This window comes from Necator americanus, chromosome II (assembly GCF_031761385.1).
Source record: "Necator americanus strain Aroian chromosome II, whole genome shotgun sequence".
NCBI classification, from domain to species: domain Eukaryota; kingdom Metazoa; phylum Nematoda; class Chromadorea; order Rhabditida; family Ancylostomatidae; genus Necator; species Necator americanus.
Genome location: NC_087372.1, coordinates 6275610 through 6296319, shown reverse-complemented (window position 1 = coordinate 6296319; position 20710 = coordinate 6275610).

Here is a 20710-nt window from a genome sequence, read left to right as displayed (position 1 = left end):
TACGCAATAGTCCGTAAATAGACGTAGTCCGTAACTCTAAGAATCTGTAGTTATGACAATAACTAGATGCGCTTTTATTTGTATTGTAAAATTGCAATTAAATAATTATTGTAAACGACGTAAGACTCGAGAGAATCATCCATGATTAAGTATCCTCGATTCAAGTGCTAATAAGGTTGTTTTTTTAACAACTACACCGAGTTTATCATGGATTTCCGTTCCCAAGGGAAGAAAATTAATTTTTTGAAATCATTTCCTTGTCCCAAGGGATAACCTGGATGCAATCTTACTGACAGAACATCAGCTGCAACAAGGATTTCCAAGAGTTTTGTCCAAAAAGAGTAGTCAGAGTTAGAAAGAAAAGTCGAGCAGTTCCTTTTTAAATGAGGAGAAGAGGCTAAATAAAAACTTTATGATAAACTACGTCGTAAAGGTGGAGAGGAGCAATGGTTTATGATTTTAATCCAGCTGTATGACTAGGAGATTAACCAAGTGTTAGGATATAGAGCTAGACGTAGAAATAGGCACCATCACTTGTTGAAAAACTATTTGAAGACATAAAGCGTGACGAAGAGAAAGTTTTCAACCAGGAAATTTTGTGCTCCACACTCCAAAATTAAGAGGGACAAAATTTCTCCAATCTAAGATATATTCTTCTTCATTTTTTTTCTGCATTTCTCCTCCTTCTTTCTACTAGACTTTCAGTGACCTTGCGCCAGAATTCACTTGCTCTTTAGAATAATCCCTTTAAGAAATTGAAAAATTGAAAAAATGGAATCATTTATGAGATGATGACCCGATATATATGCGAATATGGTTGAGAATTCGGTGCAAAACATAGACACAAGTTCTAGAGAGTCTGGATTTTTACGAAATTTTACGAGAAACGAATATTTCTTTCTATGCGTAAGGGAATTCTCGAATGTCAGACATACGGTGGAGAAAAGTTGTAGTAATTTAAGTTGAGCTAATAACTCATATGTAAACTAAAGTAGTAATTCATAATAAACAAAGATTTAACTGTGATGTGATAAAAAAAAATAGTAATAAAGAAATACCGTTAAATACTACTAATGCTCAACTACTACTATACTACTGTACTAACAATACTATTAAGTACTAATATAATATACTGTTAATAACAGAAATAAAGAAATACTGTTAAAGTGAGTCGATTCGAAAGAAAAAATCCAAAAAATAAACCAAAAGAACGGACGAAAGACTCCGAACAGTCGAGAAGGAGTGGGCGGAAAGACAAATTGTTAGTGTTACGAGTGAAGTTAATTGAAAATATTGACGCATTCGTAACTTTCCGAAACACTCGTGGATACTGTGGACACACGCATACGTACGTGCACACACACATGACAGCCTATAGCCAGCGCACAGATGCGAGAGCATCAGCTGATTGTTACGTAGGATTTTTTTGTTGTTGTTGTTGGAACAATTGTTTACTGCTTTTAACTTCGTCAAAAAACGATAGCTGTTGATGAATGAGACTTTCGTTTTTTTTTAAATGAGAGTTTTCGACACAATCAGTTAAGAATTCCAAAGAAATTTACTTGAACTCAGTAGAAGCACAAGAAAAATTTCAGCTGAACTCGACTCGAGAATCTAAATCACTTAGTCAGCTCTGGAACAACGAGATAAGATAAGGAAAATTCCAGGCCGTCATGGTAGGAATGTGTTTATGGAGCAATTTTTCTTTTCCGAGAGCGAATCGTAGGAGCAAACATCGGAAATTCGGATAATATTTCGCACCTTCAAAAAAGAAAAGAGAAATTTTTGGAAGAAACTGAATTTCTACTGAAATTACTTTACTATACTTATTACTTTTTACTACCACTTTCTTTACAACTATACAATTACTTTTATAAAATGTCTGCCCTTCCGCGTTTCTTTACCTTCCTCTGTAGAAAATCTGTCTAATTCTAAACAGTGCATGCAATTTTTTGAAGGAAAAGAAAAGGAAACCGAAATTCTGACGGTGTTTTACCATAGCAATCATTGGTAAGAAATGAAACTTTTATCCGAGCAAATAATAATCTACATAAATACTAAAAATGTTAATAAACAATGATAAAAAATAAAAAGAGTAAAATAGCACATATGTATAGGAAGCTGAGTCTACCGTTGATGTCTAGAGATATGTACACAAAGAGGTTAATGTCATACTTCAATTTGTCTTGGGCCACATGTCCCCAGGAAGATGCGAAAACTGGTCCTGAATGTTGCATGGCAAGCTCGTTCTTGGATGGCTAGATGACTAATAAATTAGTGTTGCGCGGAATTCCCCGTTTCTCGCCTATCATTTTATGTTCTACAGGGTCTTCTCGATGATGAGTTCCGGGTTCCAGCGATTCCAGGATGTGAAGAGAAGAAGGAGTGTTCTTCCCCCCGAATCTGACGTGATATGGAGTTCCGATGGACAAACTCTATACGAGGTCATAGAATGCAGGATCAGGGGTGGTTCCGCTCACCTCTCCCTAATCGTATTAAACACATCACTCCACGAATCTGGAGTGGCACGGATTTCCGGTGAAGTATTCGTATAGGGGGTCGTAGATTATGGGGAGGAGGGTGACTCCATTCATTTCTTCCTAATTGTCGTAGAAAACCGCCCGGAAGATACGGCTTCGAGCGTTCCGGCGCACTATTTTCTGAGTTCGATTGGAGCGCGCCACCCCTGTGCGGCGCCGCATCTTCTAGGCCGTTTTTTTTACGGTAATTAGGAAGAAATGGACGGAATCACACCCCTCTCCGTAATTTACTATGAAGTATATGAATACTCCACTTGAAATCCATACCACCTCAGATTCGTGGGGTGATGCCTTTAAGAAACAACGTTGGGACCACTTTAGTTCCCGGACGAGGAACGTTAGCACACTCTTCCGTGTATACGTTCTAGTCCCCTCAGCAACTTTTCATAAGTTTCACTTGAGTGAGCGCTCGAGGAGAACTCACTGGCTTTGGACCGCTGCGCAGCTGGATGCGGCGCGTATGCAAGGGTGGCGCGTTGCAACTCAAGTCGTCGTGAAGTCTTTCAGTTTTTTTCTACTGCGATTAGGAAGAGATGAACGGAACCAACGCTGATCCCGCAATCTACGACCCCCTATAGAGTTTGTCCATCGGAAATCGATACCACGTCAGATTCGTATGGTGATGACGTTAAGCACAAAAAAGACATCGAGGAAAGAGAATTTGGGGAAATACTCTGACAGTTCTTAAATAGAAAAAAAGCAAAAAAGGCTGATGATATTTGCTGTCCGACTAAGAACTTGGAGTTCAACCCCGTCCTGAGCTTTGCAACATATATAAAATTTATAAAATGTGCTATTAGTACGGGTAGAAGAGTATGTTTGACTTCCCAAGGAAAATTATGTGATTTTACGGCAAAAAATAGGAATAGTAAGAAATAAGAGAATAAATGGAAGAAAATGTTAATGAAAAGAATAAATAAGGAAATAAGAATAGTAAAGTAGTACTAATTTAGAAAAAGATTAAAAATGAACTCTTAGGATCGGACTAACAGTGTAATCCGCACTTTAAAATCACTGAAGTATCCGGTTTTTGTTTCCTGACAAAGACTTTGGACCGAAACAAGAACTATGTAGTCAGCACGCGGTACCCACATGACACTACTGTAAAATCGCATAGAGTACAAAAACAGAGAAGAATTAGGGTACAAAAATGTCGAAATTATTCCCCTGAACCATGCATGCGATAAGAAAACCGATCAGAGTTCTGTTGTCAACGAAATGCTCCCGAAATGATAACATCGACGCATATTCAGTGCGTCTACGCCCTTCTGAAGATCATAAAGGCCCTAGAGATCCTAGAGACAAAAAATGGTGGCCCATTTCATAAGAATGACTTGGGAAAATCCTATAATAGTGGAGAAATAAGAGTGGCCCGTTTCATAAGATTGGCCTAAAAAATTCTTTTAGTAGTGAATCGCTTACCCCGATAGGAATTGCGACGTGTTGTTTACGCGAAATCCAGAAAAAAAGAAAAGGAAAAGAAGAAAAAAGACCTAAAATAGCTCAGATCGGGAAAGATTCCAGAAGTTTACATAAGACGAATTCCTACTGCCGTGTTAAAATCGAGAAAGATATGATAATGTTTTTTTTTCAGAAAATTCGCCTTTACAGGTATTATTGGTGACATAAATAAAAGGATAAAGGATAAAGTTTCTGGCGTTAATCAATCCGCTTGGGATGCGCCCCCACGTTCACTTCAATTCAGAATCGTTTGAGGTTTACACACGTGTAACTGGCCTATACAATGACTTGCGGTGGCTAGCCGATGGATCAAGTCAGTGCTTTTATCCTCCCATACAAGTATGGTACCAATTTATCGACACCAGGGGGATGAAAGGCTTGGTGGAACACTAGGGCGGATTCGAACCTGCGATTGATCGTGCAGGAAGCGGAACCTCTAACCGCTACACTACACTCGCCCCGTGACATAAATATTTGGAAAAAAATTGATGCGATTATATGTCGCCGATGTGTCAATAAACTCATGATCATAACTGTTCCTCCTCATGATTTTCCCGAAAAAAAATCAACATTTTTAACTAGTCCTATTTATTTGTATGTTTATTGATCATGATAGTGTGATAGTGAAGCGATGAGAGAACGTACGCGGGGCGATGACATTCGTTTTCGAGGATACCCCTCGTCCTGCTTGCACTCACGATGAACGAGAGGAAAATATATTACACATTGTACGGGGAACATTTTCAAGTGGATGAATCCTGAAGAGATGGACAGATCCGATCTAGCTACCAGAAAGATTTATTTGTTTGTTTATCCTGGATACTATGTATAAGATTACGTCCAGTAATATTGGTAGTAATTAATAATACATTATTATTACTAATATATCATCAAAATTCAACATCCATATGATTTGGGACATTTAATCTTTTCCCTTTCACATCACAGAAAGAACACGTTGGAAAAATTTCGGGATTTTCTCACGGTGTTCACAAATTAGTACGCTACGCCAAAATACGTACGCTAAAATGTACGCTAAAATTGATTACTGCGATCCGAGTAGGCGATACGGTTAAGCTCGATGAGAACAACGTCCTAGAAAAATAATGTGAAAATTTCCTACACAAAATTGGGGAGATTTCCTGGGCGGAACATTCCAGAGTTATTTAAGCTTAGGCTTTATTAAATAATTATCCTTGGGGATTGAATAGCACAAATTCCCGAAACTAAAAGGTATGCGAATGTTCTAGAATGAGATATGCAGTATTGTATGGTGTTATCCTCAAATAACGGGAAATTTTCCGAGAAAATTTCTTTCTTTCAGGTGTAGTGAGGAAGCAGAGAATATTCCCTCAATTTGTGGATGACTGTTCATTCAATTAATTGTCTCCTTATGTAATTAAGATCTTACGATAAGATATTGGCCATAAGAGAAAGGATCTGTCCGGGTCAAAGTCCGTTTGATGGACCAACGATCCGAGCCACTGTCCCGATCAGATCCGTGTGGAATTTACACGTGGAATTCACGTGCTCCTATTGCATCATTGCAACATTTCGATGGTTTTTCACGTGAATGATTGCGCATAGCTGTGCAATGTGAGAATACGGCGGTTCTCAGGATTGGGATATTATTTCTCTTACGTGAACGATTTTTTTTGTCGTCAGAAGAAAGGGGACCAGGCGAGACGCTGTCAACTAATATTATTGTTGTTGTAATAATTAATTAATGATATTATTCTTATTGATATTATTATTATTATTATTGTTATTATTATTATTATTATTATTATTATTATTATTATTATTATTATTATTATATCTACAGCTATTCTTGTGAAGTAAAACCAAAGAAAAACTAAAACTAAAAGTGAAAAATTTAGATATCTATTGCTATTCGGAGCTGCAATTATTAATTTCTCAGTTATTTATGGTTAACTAATGGTTTCAGCTCGAAAAATTATCGATTACACTAAATTGTTAGGGAATTCAACTGATTAGTTCGAAGAATTTTGTCTTAGGTGTCAGAATAGATGCTGTACCTCCGCTAAAGTTTACGATAGCCTGGTTCCTGTAGAGATTCTTCCTTTGATTCTTCTTTACGCTTAAATTTTCCGCTGAATATCTATCATTTTCAGAAAATTCTTGACTGGATAAATACGAAATAATAGATAGCATTGTAATGAATAAATAAAAATAAATGATAATATAAAATAAAAGTAAATAATAAGATATTATGTAGATAATAATAAACCTGAAATGACTGAAGAAACACAAATAACTAAAAAATTTCACTCTGGCCATGGTGATAGAAGTGTCCAGAAAATCTCTGCACACAAACCTGTTCGTATTACTTCCAGATGTGGACCCCCTTTGCATGTTTTCAGCCATTATCCACTGAAATTTCCTGTAATGGAAATTCAAGTTTTTTTCTGAAATTGAGAAAAATCTAACTTTAAAGATGGTATCCAGTACTCGTAACGAAATTTTCAGGATGAGAACTGAAAGAAAACTGGTGAAATCTCTCACAACATCACAGGTGAACCACATTATTAAATTATTGAAATTAATTTTCTTTTTCATTGAAAAAAATTCAAAAGCACTATAATATTACAAGGAAATGTGTAGAGATGAAAATTTGATGAACAGAAAAGATCGTGGATAAAAGCAACGAGACGATTTTAAGAGAGCAAACAGAGAACAATCACTTATCGCTTGAACTTTAATACCTCGAACGCCAACCCAAAAAATGCGGTAGTCCGTACCACTGAGGGGGGGGGGGGGGGGAATTTACGTCCATTTACATTCACAAGATCTGAAAATAACACAGTTGCCATCGTTTTTGTATTGGCACTTATCACACGCTATTGATTGTGTGACTCCGTGAAACAACACTCGTTCATTCCTAGAAGAAACAACTGTGAAAAAAGAAGAACCGTGTAGATAACTGATACGGAACTTGTGCACTACACTACACTAGACTACACTACACAGTAAACCGCGTAGCGTACTAAACCCCCTAAAAAAACCTCACTTAATTTTTTTTTCTGAAGAAAAAATTGTAAAAAAAATGTCTGGAATTGTTTTTCTTAGAGGACCTGTGACTACACTATAGTCGGGTCAAAATGACATGAAACACGGTGAAGTTGTGTAAGCGGCTGCCCAGGAAGCAGCGTAGCGGTTGGAATCCAGGTGGGACCCATGCTGCTCATCGTTGCAGTCCCACCTCGATTCCAACCGCTACGTTCTACCGCACTGCTTCCTGAGCAGCCGCTTACACAACTGCACCGTGCTTTGTGTCATTTTGACCCGACCATCGACGTACCGCAACGATTGTCGACATGGGTCCCACCTCGATTCCAACCGCTCCACTCTACCACGCTGCTTCCTGACCCGACCACCGTACTATACTCAATGTACACTACACTGTAACGTATCAGTGGCCAAAATAAAATTTTTGCTGTGCGTTTGGGACCTTGACGGATGTTCTGACGAAAGTGTAGAAGAAGCATGGGGTGCGACAGTCGCGTCGCGTTAACTTGAGTGAACATGTTTGGTGCCTGCTATGTGCACTAATCGACTGATACAATCGAAACTCACTTTTCAGTGATAAAAGGAAGGAAACTGGTTTATGGCTACGTGCTACGAATTCCTTGTTGTCATACACAAAATGGTTAGCGATCACGACTGCAATCTTTGTTATTTAAGGTTGAAAAGTCCTTCTTTGCTTTCTAAAGCTATGTATATCAAAAAAAAAGTACGGTCGAGTCGGAAACTTCAAAATGTGTGGTGCATTTGCACAACCGACCATCTTGATTCTTAATATTGAAAGAGCTGAGATATCGTAAGCTCAATCAATAGCTCTTCCTCCACGCAGAGGAGGAAGAGCTATTGATTGAGCTTACGATATCTCAGCTTTTGATTAACCTGAAAAATAACATTTAATTAATTAATTTACTACCCATTTACTCTATTTGACTTGTCATTTCGTTACATCACCAACCAATAATTATTAAGTTATTTATTGTAATAGGTGCACGCAGGAAAGGCACTGAAAACACTAAAATTTCTCACCCTGGAAATCCTGCCTTCAATTTCTTATTCCACAAATGAATACGTATCATTAGATGCCTTTCCAGCTTTCACTGATATATTTGGGTCGAGCAGTAGAAGGATAAATAAACACACTAATCTTTTATTAAAGATTCGAGGAACATTTTCTCCTTGTTGTTTCCACAAAAACAAACTGAGTTCTGGAAAAATCTAAGATTGACAGGAGTGGAAGGGAACACAGCGAGAGAAAAACCGGGGCCTCTTTGTCATTCTCAATCACAGATCACAGTGTAACAAGGTACACGTGCACTTTGAGTTCACGGATAATCAGTCATGGTGTTCACCACTCAAAAATCCAGGAAATAAATCCTATACTTCCTTGATCGTTCTTTAAAACAAAAAATTTTCGGGTTGGAAACCTCCTAATTTATTTTCAATTTTAATAAATTTATTTTAATTCCAATTTAGAAAATAAGTGAAGAATACTATACAAATTGTGCGGGTTTTAGAAGCTGTATCAACATTGAGGATTAGGATTCTTGGTATTGATCAATCAATCAACCAACATACTTCGAAGGAATATCAGAACAGTGTCAACGCTGAGGCATAATTCTAAAAATAGAATTAAATTAAAAATCAAGGAATCTAAATGTGGAATAGAAATATGGCTCGTTTTCCTGCTCATAACATTTTTTGATAAACGTAAAATGATAATGTGGCACAGCGTGACGTGATACCTTTTGGATGAACCTCAGTGACTTCACCTTCAGTTCAGAGTCGTTTGAGGTTTATGATCGCGTATCTGTATAAAATGACGTTCCGGTCCCGAGTCGGTACATCAAATCCGTATTTTTGCCTTCATGGAGAAGTCTGGTGGCCATATATCGCCAACCGATTCATGAAATTCTCGGTTGGTATAAGAGTGGCTTCGAACCATCCAAAGGCTACGGAACCTCGCTATCACTTCGCTACAACACCAGCTACAACAGAACCTATGGAAGAATTGACTATTCCTTAACTTATGTAGAAGTTTTTGAAAAAAAATCACTACTGCTTGGAAGCATTCCATCCTTCCGAACATAGATCGGATAGATAAAGGACTGGTTTTAATCGCGCTCGCTCATCGCTGATGCAATTGATGCCGCTAATTACCAGGATCACCTATCAACGAAAAATTGTCGGCCAAGTGATTAGGTGTAACGTGCTGGAAAGTGTTCAGATGAGGACGTTCGGCATTGTCTTATCACTTGTTTGGAAGGGATATTTCTACTAGTATGAAGATTTTTGGGGCGGGTGTAGTGTAGCTTCTAGAGGTTCCGCTTCCTGCACGATCGATCGGAGGTTCGAATCCGCCCTAGTGCTCACCAAGCCTTTCATCCCTCGGGGGATCGATAAATTGGCACCAGACTTGTCTGGGAGGATAAAAACACTGACTTGACACATCGGGTAGCCACCGCAAGTCATTGTATAGGCCAGATACACGTTCGTAAACCTCAAACGATTCTGAATTGAAGTGAACGTGAGGGCGCATCCCAAGCGGATTGATTAACGCCAGACACTTTATCCTTTTATGAAGATTTTGCACATTTACGATGAGAAGACACCAATTTCATCCAGTGAAAGCTGCAAAGGCCCATAAAGACCCTAGCAAGCAATATCATTCCTCATAGATACACAGTCAGTCCAAGATCCTAGCTCGTAGATATTTGATCTCTCCCCTTTTTTGTGCAATTGTGCATTATCAGCATTCTCCTTAGTTCTGCTACTAAGGAAACCTTTTTTCGTTAATCTAATAGTTTCCTTTGACGCCAGAACATCTTCTGGGGAGAGAAATTTGACTTCTCCCAATTTTCGTGTAACTGTGCACAGTGGGCGTTCTTCTAAGTCGGATTTTGAGATTTCACTAGATCTGCACAAAAAGGCAAGAAATGAGGGAGAATTCGATTCTAGCAAACTAAGATACTAGAAGCCCCCTAACACCAAAACAACCGACAAAAGCAGCGGAAAAGTACGCTGTCAGTACCGTGTAGTTTATATTGAACTTTATGTGTTTGTTGCATGCAGTCACTGTAGTCAGTCGTTTCATAATGTTGCTGTTTTGATTTCACAAGTATGAATTCGAATTGTACTAAGCGGATATGTGTGCGCCAGTCACGTGCGTGGGCATCACCCCACGAATCTGTTGTGGTACGGATTTCAGGTGGAGAGTTCCTATACGGGGTCGTAGATTATGGAGAGGAGGGTGATTCCGTCCATTTCTTCCTGATTGCCGTAAAAACGGCCCGAAAGATGCTGCGCGTGCACAAGGCTGGGGCGCTCCAATCGAAGTCATTGTAGAAAATAGCGCGCCGGAACACACGAAGCCGTATCTTCGGCCATTTTTTACGGCAGTTAGGAAGAAATGGACGGAATCACTCTTCTTTCCGTAGTCTACGATAGGCATAACCCAACTGAAACCCGCACCACTCCGGATTCGTGGGGTGATGCTTTTAATATCACGCGGGAAATTTCTCTATATAAAGAGCCCGCTCACAGTCAGAAGTCAGTTAGTCGGTTTGTTAGTTCAGTGCGACACCTCGTAGCGGAGACCCGCTCGACTTCAGGGCAAGACTCAAAACACTCAAGGCACAGACACTAGAACAGCGCGATCGAGACGATAGTGACTCCGAGCGTATTTTCCGGAAGTGGGGACGGTTATAGTCGAACCACTAGTGAGCGAGAAGTCGTCGACAGGATTCAGAGCTCCCTTAGGGTTTCAGAGGGAGGGCCCAACTCTGAGCAGCTGAGAAGGTCCGCATGGGGTCAGAGCTATTGGTGCAGAAGTAGCTGCACACAACGCAGAACTGCAGAACTGTTCGAAGCGGTAGCGCTACGAGACGAGACCTGCGAGGGAATGGCTAAGTGGGCGAGGTTGCGCGTGATTCCCCATTTCCACTTCCAACCCTCTAATTGTATTTGTGTATTAAGGATGAAAGTTAACCGGCTTTCTTGTGTGTAGTGAAGAGAATGAATGGTCAAGGAGTTCTTTTGTGATTACTTTCACAGGTGAAGAAGAAACGCCTCAACTTCAAAAACGCTGCTAAGAATAATTCTTTGATAAAAAAAAAGAATGAAATGTAACGGAAACAGAAGAAGAAAAGCTCGAAAAGGGACCAGAATGCACATCTTTCACTGATGTTTTGTCCCGACTGTACTTCTCGGTACTAGTTTAGTTCGCACTTCCCTTTCTGAAACAGAACTAATTTGACTCAACCAGCTAATTTCTGACCAGTCGATTAATATAAGTATGTATCTAAAAGAGATCCTACATCTGCGATGATCAAAGAAATGATTTCTGAGGTGAAACTGCCTCGATTCTGAAATACCGGAATTTGTAGCCCCGTGTCAATCAGTACAGAGTTCGTAGTCACATTTGCAACCGCTGCAAATCCCCTTTCATGACTAACGTTTTTGAAATCAATCGTCCGTCATCCTGTCACGCTCCCTCCAATCCATAAAATGGATGCTTTGTAATAACAAGTATTGCATGAGTTAAAGAACATTCCTATAGATTGTTACCTTTGAGTGGAATATTGCAATGCACCCCGGTTCTTAAAAAATTAAGTTGTAATGGATGCTCCAGGGAAATCGCAGACGTTGGGTTGTAGATTACGGAAACGAGTGTGGTTCCTGCTTAATTCTCCTTAGGCAACCTAAAAAACAGCGTGGGAACCGTTCTAGAGTTCCTACGAGGTACGTTAGAACGCGCCTCTATGTACACGCCACGGTCCCCTCTGCAGCTTATACAAAGCTTTCACTTGAATAGGCCGCTGAGGAGCCCCCATTGATCTTCGACCGTCCGCTCGTAAACGCGGGGCGTTGCAACTGATTTCGTAGGAAAGAGCGGCGTCTTCCACGCTGCTTTTTTTTACTACGATTAGGAATTTAGTGTTTGCACAGCCTCTATAAAGGCATCTATCCTACAGCGTCGCTGCGTTTTTACTCTTGCGTGGGCGGCTGCGATGCGGCCCAAGGCGCGTACTGAGGGTTGGTTGGATTTTCTTTCATTGCAACAACTGTTGAATTGTCAATATGAAGGGCAAATCTACATTCAGATTTTTTCTTGCAATTCTAATTGAAGTGTCAACATTTTTTCGTAATTATGAGTTTGCTGTCTTATCCAGAAAAGTGTTGGAAAAAGTTTAGTGTTTTAAATTTCTCATCTCTTCCAATCAACGCAGTGTTCATCGTGGTCATGCTGCGGTTCTATCGCAACTGCCTTTTCTTTGTCTAGTAGTGTAGAAATACCGCTACTCACTGGAAGCTTTGTAATAATGAATTTACAAAAAAGATGTTGCGGTTTAAAGGCAACATACCACAAAATTGCACTAGGCATCACGCGCGTCGCATACATGACGTGTTGCTAGGCGCTTTGTAGGGCAATTCGGTCGTTTCCCATGCCATTTCTAAAGACCATATTCATTTTGACACCCGCTATTCTTCGAACTGATCAAGTGGGGGCCAGTAATTTCTCCATCTCATTTTCTTCTCAGGATGATAAGGAGGAACTAAGCGAACTCACGCTCATATTCTTGATCTATCTATCACACCACTTACCCTGTCTTTTCGTCGTGAGATCCCAACATCGTTAATTTTGTGGTATGTTGGCGCTAATGTCAATGCGAGAAATGTGGTTTTTTTTCTGACGTTTCAGCCGTCACGAAAAAGTTTTTAATTTGTCCGGAAAGGCATTTCTCCCCGAAGAAAATCCTACTATCATGCACTTTTGAGTCTTATTCATTATGTATGCCATGTCTGGAATCATTTTCCTAGTTTTCTGCCATATCATCTATACGAAGCGTCCATATGGATTAGCAGAAAACATAGTTGTTAAGGAAATGGAGTAGAATTTATGGCCGGGTGGATTATTCTTTTTACAACATCACTCCTTAATGGGTTCCCTGCTCCTCTGTATCCATGGCTGCCATTGGTCCCTAATTATTTGGGTTCATTTCCGAGCGCCATCTATATTTTTACGGATCATCTCATATGACATTCATGTCACACTAAATCGTTGTCGAACATATGTCAAGCCGTATTCGCAGCTGAAAGACTGACACAGACAGCATCAGCGATTGAAAGATGTGAAAATGAACGCTTAGCGCTTTTGCGCAGAAAAATTTCCCTCCAAAAATGGATCACATTTTCCACATATTTTCCTGGAATTTTTGCACTTATTTTTGTGGCGAAAAGTGTTACGTATTCAAAAGTTTTTTTTTCTTCCAACCCCATAAACTCGAACAATACCTCAATGTTTTCCTTTGCTGTTGTTGTGGCTGCTGACGGCTGAATCGAATCTTTCCGGGGGTTCCTCGCGTCAAATTCGGCAAAGTTTTGCCTCGTTTCGATTTTGTTTACACGAGAACAATTCCAATCCTTTTGAAATCATGCGGAAGACACATTTCGGATTCATCCAGGACATAGCGAAATCTGCTACAGTAGACCTCTGGATGCCATGCAATCGTATTTCCTTCCATACCCTTTTTTATAGCTCTTTTAATGAGTTTTTAAATTTTCAGATGGTCTCGTTTATGTTCAAAAGTAAACAATACTGGTAAAAACAACAGATTGTTTATTAATAACCTTTTTCTTACTTATACTTACAGATCCGTCACATATGGAGGATATGTGGGGGAATTTTCACGCAATATTCCCCACTTCTGACTAGCTGTGGCTTGAAAATTCTTGAAAAATTAAAGTAATCAAGGAAATGAAAGGTCTAAATTAAAATCAGAAAGTTTTTGCTTTTAATTTTGTTATTCTTCCGGATTTCGCCGCACCAGAACCTCAAATCTGCACTTCTGCATAAATTCTTCTCATTCTTTCATTCCAAACCCTGCTCTTCGCTCCGATGATCCTCCTAGGATCCTCTTCCGAGTGTTGGTTTTTGATCTCTGATAGCTCTAATTTCATCTCAGCTCTCGGGGTTTCTATTTCGGATGACTATATACTGCGTCTTTTTTGTGTGATCTCTGGGGGAAAGCCTTCTCACAAAAGCCCCAGTCTATGCTATGAAAGCCATAAATTTTCGGATTGGGAGGATTAGGGGTAACCAAGATCCGGCCTTCTTGACTTGTTCTTCTTGATTACTCCAACAAGCATTTGTTTTTTTCCGCAAAACTGGAAATTGAGGAACAAGAAAGGGCTCGGAGAAAGGAAAACAGAGGAAAACAGAAAAAAACGTCCAGAAGGAAGACTTCCCTTGCTTATTACCTCACACATTCCGGAAAAGTAACCTATTTCCATGGTCCTAGCCGTCTAGCGCTGTGTGATGTTATTCTGCAATGGACGCAAGCTTCGCTACTTTCAGTACACTGGAGATTGAGGAAAAAGTAGAAATTGAGAAAAAGGGAGAGGTTCGATTTCGGGGAAAAGAAAAGGAAAACCCTCAAAAATGACAATTTTTACTAACCCCAAACTTTTCAAAAAAAATCCTCTCACGCATTCAGGGTGTAATGTCATCCTGCAATGGACTACGTTAATCACCGGAAGATCGAGTACCTACGGGGTCGTCGTCCAAACGAACCTCTAAGGCCATTCCTCCGAGATCTTGCAGGCGTCCGCGCGCATTGCGCACATTGTGTTGTCGATAAAAGCATGAGGTGAGCTTTCTTCTCCACTCTTCCGCACTCCTCCAGTTCCAGTCTTTAACCCGTAGCAGCTTTTCTTCAACTCCTCGTGGACTTCTGCCTCAAGGCTTCTACCTCTACGAAAAAACTCACTGAACCTACTTTTCCAACTTCTTTGCAGGTCATCGCCGTGCTGAAAAGACGAGAAGAATTCTTTGAAATTAGGGAGGAGAGGCCATAGCAGGAATTGCGAAAATTTGTGGAAAATTTTTCCAAGTTTTGGAATCAACAAACATTTTTGCATAATTCCTACATTCAACCGTTGCACTCACCCAGATGTAACCACTACAGGACCATTAAGTCACGAAAAATCCAATAATTTCATCTAGAGTTATGCTAACCGGGAAGAGCTCACTGAAATATGATTCCGGACGCCGCATGCAGAGGGGTTTCATTAGCTTCAAAGCCATTTATCCGGCAATTCCATCGTTTTTTCCTTGCCACTCAGTGTCATTTGCAAGGGAAATTAATTTTTTTTTCTCGCTTACAGCTATACTATACTGCAAAACTTTGGAAAAAAAGTACTTTTGGATGTGTCCTTTTTTCTATAGACACACTATCTAATTAAATAATTGAGGCTAACTATCACCGCTCCTGGTAAACTCTAGCTTTTCCCTCCAATTCCTCCTTGTTCTTTTCATTCTTAAAATTTTCTCGTTGTTCCTACTTTTTTTTCAGGGTTCCTACTAACAGAAATTATTGATTAACAGTAACAATGTAGCTGTTTGCACTTTACGAATTGTTAGAATAAAATTAAAAAAGAATAAAAAAATCAATTAAAGATTAAAAAAGAACAAAAAAATCAATTAAAGATTAAAAAAGAATAAAAAAATCAATTAAAGATTAATAAAGAATAAAATTAGAAACGGCCTACTAAGATCTGAAACAACCCTGACGTGTGTCATAAAAGTAGCAGCAAACTTGTCGTGCGTGTCTAGTTGAAACTGGAAAGGTTAGCAAAATTTCACTGTAACCTACCTAATTGGACTGTCACCTATAATATTTCATGGACCGCTGTAATTTTTAGACTTCCAAGCAATATTTGATGATTCTCAACGGATCAGATACGCACGTGTTGGTAAAACGTCTTTAAGGAATTTAAAATAAAAACGTTCCACGTTATTTTTGAATATTTTTTACATTCTCAGCCGTAAATGTGGACCTAAGAAAATAGTGTTTTATTCCAAGATCTAATGTTATTAGTTTACTTGCATACTCATTCTATTACGTCATAACTTTATCTACTTATTTGTTTATTTATTTACCGGTTTATTTCCTTATTACACTTAGGATGGAACTTATGGTACTAAACTGAGCTACGAGTGGATTTTTGTAACGACCTCATACGTGTGTATAGTGCGCTCCATCAAATAAATTATCGCTGATTTATTATCGTCAAAAATATCCAGACGTGACTGTCATTTGCAAAAAAAATTGGATACTTCTAGCACGCATTTTTTTTTAATTTTAAAAAAAGTACTTTTTCCTCGTACTTTGTGGTGGACTTTTTTTTGCTCACGGTTATACACTTCACAGAGCCGAATCTCTCACGAAGCAGTGGATTTTCAAAGTGTTTCTGAACTTGGAAATATTCTAAGAACTGAAAGAAATTCTGCAATTAAAGAATTGAAAAAAGAACGGAAACTGCAATCTTTGCAGTTTCCGTTCTTTTTTTTATTCACTACACAAAAAAAAAACTGGAAAATTCTAAATAATTTTTAATCATAGTCTCGTTTGAGCGTACATGGAATGATGTAGAAAAAGCAAATATTTGCGAATCGTGACCAAATCAAATTCCCATCATTTTGATTCCATTAGCAACAACGTGAGAAAGAAATTTGATCTATCCTGTATCAGTTTTTTTTTTCTTGCAATGTGTAGCATTTCGTTGGCAGAATGAGAAAAATCACAATTAGAAATACTAAAAGAAAAATTAAAGAAAAAAGAACTAAACTGAAGAAATACTACACTAATAATAATAACAGTACACTAATAATAATGTTCATTTATTCTTCCGATTTTTCAGTAGGGAAAGAGAAAGAATACCACTTCTTTAGTTTAATTTTTTTATTTATACTTTTGCAATTTAATTTTTAATTTCAACAAATTTTGTACCAATATTTAGGCGCAATTTCCCTGCTTTTACAGACAGAACACATAAATATAAGCGTCAGAATTGAGATTTAAAGATTTTAAAGTTTTTCTTCGAGAAAAAAACGAAAAAGAGGAAAATTTTGCTGTCATGTTCGTCGTGTGTTCACATGATTCCAAATTTTCCTCCAAATTTCAATTCAAAGCCCGGCCCGTTTGTGTTATTTCCTCCTATTGTGTATTGCGCCTCTTCTCAATAGAAATGAATACAATTCGCTGAAATTGTATGTAGCATCGATTTTCTGAATTCGTTTTTCCCAGCATTTGTCCGACATCGACACTTCACTCGTCCACAGCGACAACTCTCTGTCGCCGCAATTTTCCTCAAACCTCAAATTTTCGTCAGTGTTTTCAATTTTTGTGACTTCTTCCTCACTAAGACACTAATTTTTTTAAACAAAAGCTGGAACTTCATATTTTCATGCAATTTTAGGACTATTTTTCATTTTTTTCCTTTTATTCCCAAAGTCATCAGTATAGGGATCGATGTGAGGATGGATGTATGTATGGAGACAGTCAATATAGAGCGCGTTTTTCTTTCTCCGCTCCAACGATCTAGACCTCATAATGGAAGCTCAATTCCCACGACAATCGTTTTCACGCTTGCGTCATTAAGTGTTGACGTGATACGCGAGAAGCTTAAGAAGAAAAAGCAAACAACGCCGGAGCCATGAATTCAGGGTAAAGCACTAGGGACTACCGCAGCACTAGGAAAAAAGAACGAAGCAAACTCGATGAAGTGATGATTCTGGATAAGTGATAGAGCGAAATTCCATGCATGCGCAAGATTAGTGCGCCACAAATCCAAGAACTCAAAAAATTGTAGACGCATTAACATTTCTATAGATGCTTTTCACATTTATATGACCTATAGTCCTGGTCAGTAGGGAAAAACACCCTAATGGATTCTGTGAAGAGAAAAAAAAACTAGAGACATAGGCCTTTTAACGAAAAATGCATTGAATGATTCCATAAAAGTCTTTGGATAAGGTGAACAGAGTGGAAAACAAACCCCATACACCATATGTGGACTTTTTTTTTCTTCCTCGCTCTCGCTCGCCCCCTACATCCATCCCATCCAAATTTTTGGGATTTTTTCTAGGAGAAAACCTTTAAAGGGACATCTCTACGAATTCTCTACGACCATCTCTACGACGAATAGATAAGTTAAAATTGGAATTTTTCTGATTAATGGGGTTTCATCAAGCCCACTTATTGGCCCTAAGAGTAGCCGAGAAAAATAGGCTGGCAGTAAATTTAAAAAAAAAATCCCCGTAGTTCTATACATTTTCTTTTTCCTTGACCTGACGCTGGATACAACCTTCATATCCAGACGATAGCTTAGAAAAAGACGGGATGAGTTTAGGATGACGACCTTATTTCTCCCTGTAGTTATTCTTCTCATATTTCAAAAAAAAATCCATCTAAATTTTTTAATTTGTTATTTTACATCTGTTTCATATTTTTTGTTTGTTTAAAAATTTGAGGGAGAGAAGGTTCGTCAGTGCTTAGGACTTTATTTTGGAGTTTTTTTCTTTTAGAGCACTACTCCAGTGTTATGCGAGAATTCCTCCCGTCCTCTACCGGACGTTCTTTCATCAAGATATTTACCCGGATATTTCATTTTTCTCCTATATAAATCTGCACGAAAACACCTACTGCAATCCAACATCAAAATTTTGGTTGAAATTTCACATACAGCGAAAAGAAGGGTGTTACATTCAGTTGTTTGCAAATTTCTTTTCCTTCTTTGTCTTTTTTTTTATTAATGTATTTATTGTATTTGTCTTATCCTTGCAACATCCTTTTCGCACGTCATTGAGCGTAATAAATAAATAGATAAATTGAACAAATAAACAAACACAACATTGAACAAATAATAAATAGATAAATAACAACAATAATAACATACCTAAACATAAGTAATCGCATGATAAACATAAAAAACAGTGGCAGTCTTCCTCAGTGAGAAATCTGAGAACCTTTCCAGATATTTGAGGTTACTTCACTCCAATTCATGCATTACATTTCCATTGATACTAGCTGATTCGGATCGATACTAGTGATCAGGATGATCTTAAAGATCAAAGTGGATCTTTTGAAGCTATCAAATCCGGCCAAAACCCTACAGATCGGCTCTTTCCTTACTTTCTTCTCCTTTGACGTCGCTTTGTTTGCCGATGATTCCAAACGATGTGAGGACGATGTGATGTATATCCGGACGTCTTAGGACTTGGCGCAGTATGAATCCAGTGCTTAGTGAGTCTCTTTTGAGGCTGCTTGCTGAGTTGTTATCTCTATCTGTGCTGTCGCGCAATTGATTTCTCCCCTCCATGGACACACACACACATACACATTGCTGCCGAAGCGACTGCTGCCATAGGCAGTGAGTGGCAGCGGCAGCGGCGGCGGCGGCACCAGCAAGTCATTACCTCTTTTCACTTACCGTAAGAAAGAAAAAAAAAGAGTTCACGTCGTAAACCAGTTTCACCTCGCATTTACTCGCTTTCCCTTGTCACGAATTCTTTTGCTATTGATAATCTTTTTGAGGTAATATGTATGATGCTTATGCTGCTTATTATCATTTTTTATTTATTACTGTTTCAATTTTCCTCATGTTCTCATGCGTGTGTTAACTCCTTTCCAACGAAAATCTATGTGAATAAAAAAACCATGTGAATTGAGCGAAAAATAATAAATCTATATGAATTTTCGAGCACAACATTTGCGTCCTTAATTTTCCTGAGAATCCCAGTTTTTTTTTTATGTTTGCCCGGGACTTTTCTTGAATGATTTTCCGATAACACCCTAATGGCTTCTACAAAGAATGAGTGATTTTTTTCTTTTCCTTTCCTGAATGAGCTTCCAATGTGAAACTTAAAAGTTCATGAAAAGTTCCACTTTTCTTCTATAGATTTGCTTGTTGCTGGAAACCACAACGAAATTTTATTTCCCAACAGATTTTTGAGTCAAAAACTTATTTTTTCCTACTAGTACTCTTCTTTTCAATATTTCCACCATTTTTATCCTTATATTTATTTATTTACATATTTATTGCACCGTATATACAGCTATGATTGTTACCTGTACTTTCCCATTCATTACTTCCACTACTTCTATCATCATATTTATTTATTTACTTATTTATTGACCCGCGTATACAAGTTACCTGAACGTGGTGGACGTGGTTTCATTAAACCCAGTCAGGGATCTGAGCATACGCCTTAGGAACGTACGGGCTAAATGACTTCCAGTGCCACATGACGGAACATTCCCATACATTGCAGAAAAAAATAGAGATCTCGTCCAGCACATCGCCAAACCTCGTAAAATAAAAAATAAAATTCTCCTGAAATGTTAACTACCTGAAGAGAACATGGAATCTTTGGGTATAAACATTTATTTATTTACATTTTTTACATTTTATGCGCCTACACAGTTACATTTTACTATATATTTACTTTATTAGTTATATTTACTTTTGTTTTATTATATATTTGTGTGTATATTATACATATTCAAAAATGTCTCAAAATAGTATCTGTCCCAAATAAAATTTAGAATTCTACTTGAAATAGTTGCTATTTTAAGTTATCCGTTTGACTTTTAATTTAATTTTTGAATTGGATTTTATTTTAATTTGATCAAATTCAGAATATTTTGCTGATTCCTCATTAAAATGAGATCTACCTCTTCAGAACCTTGTCCTCATTATCCTTGCCAGGGGAGGCAGCCGGCTTGTACTGATGAGCGGAACGGCTTCTCTTCTTCTTGAGCATACTATGAACAAAATTTTCTAGCGCTCGAGATTGAAACGGGCCAACTACGGTGGTTCGCCGA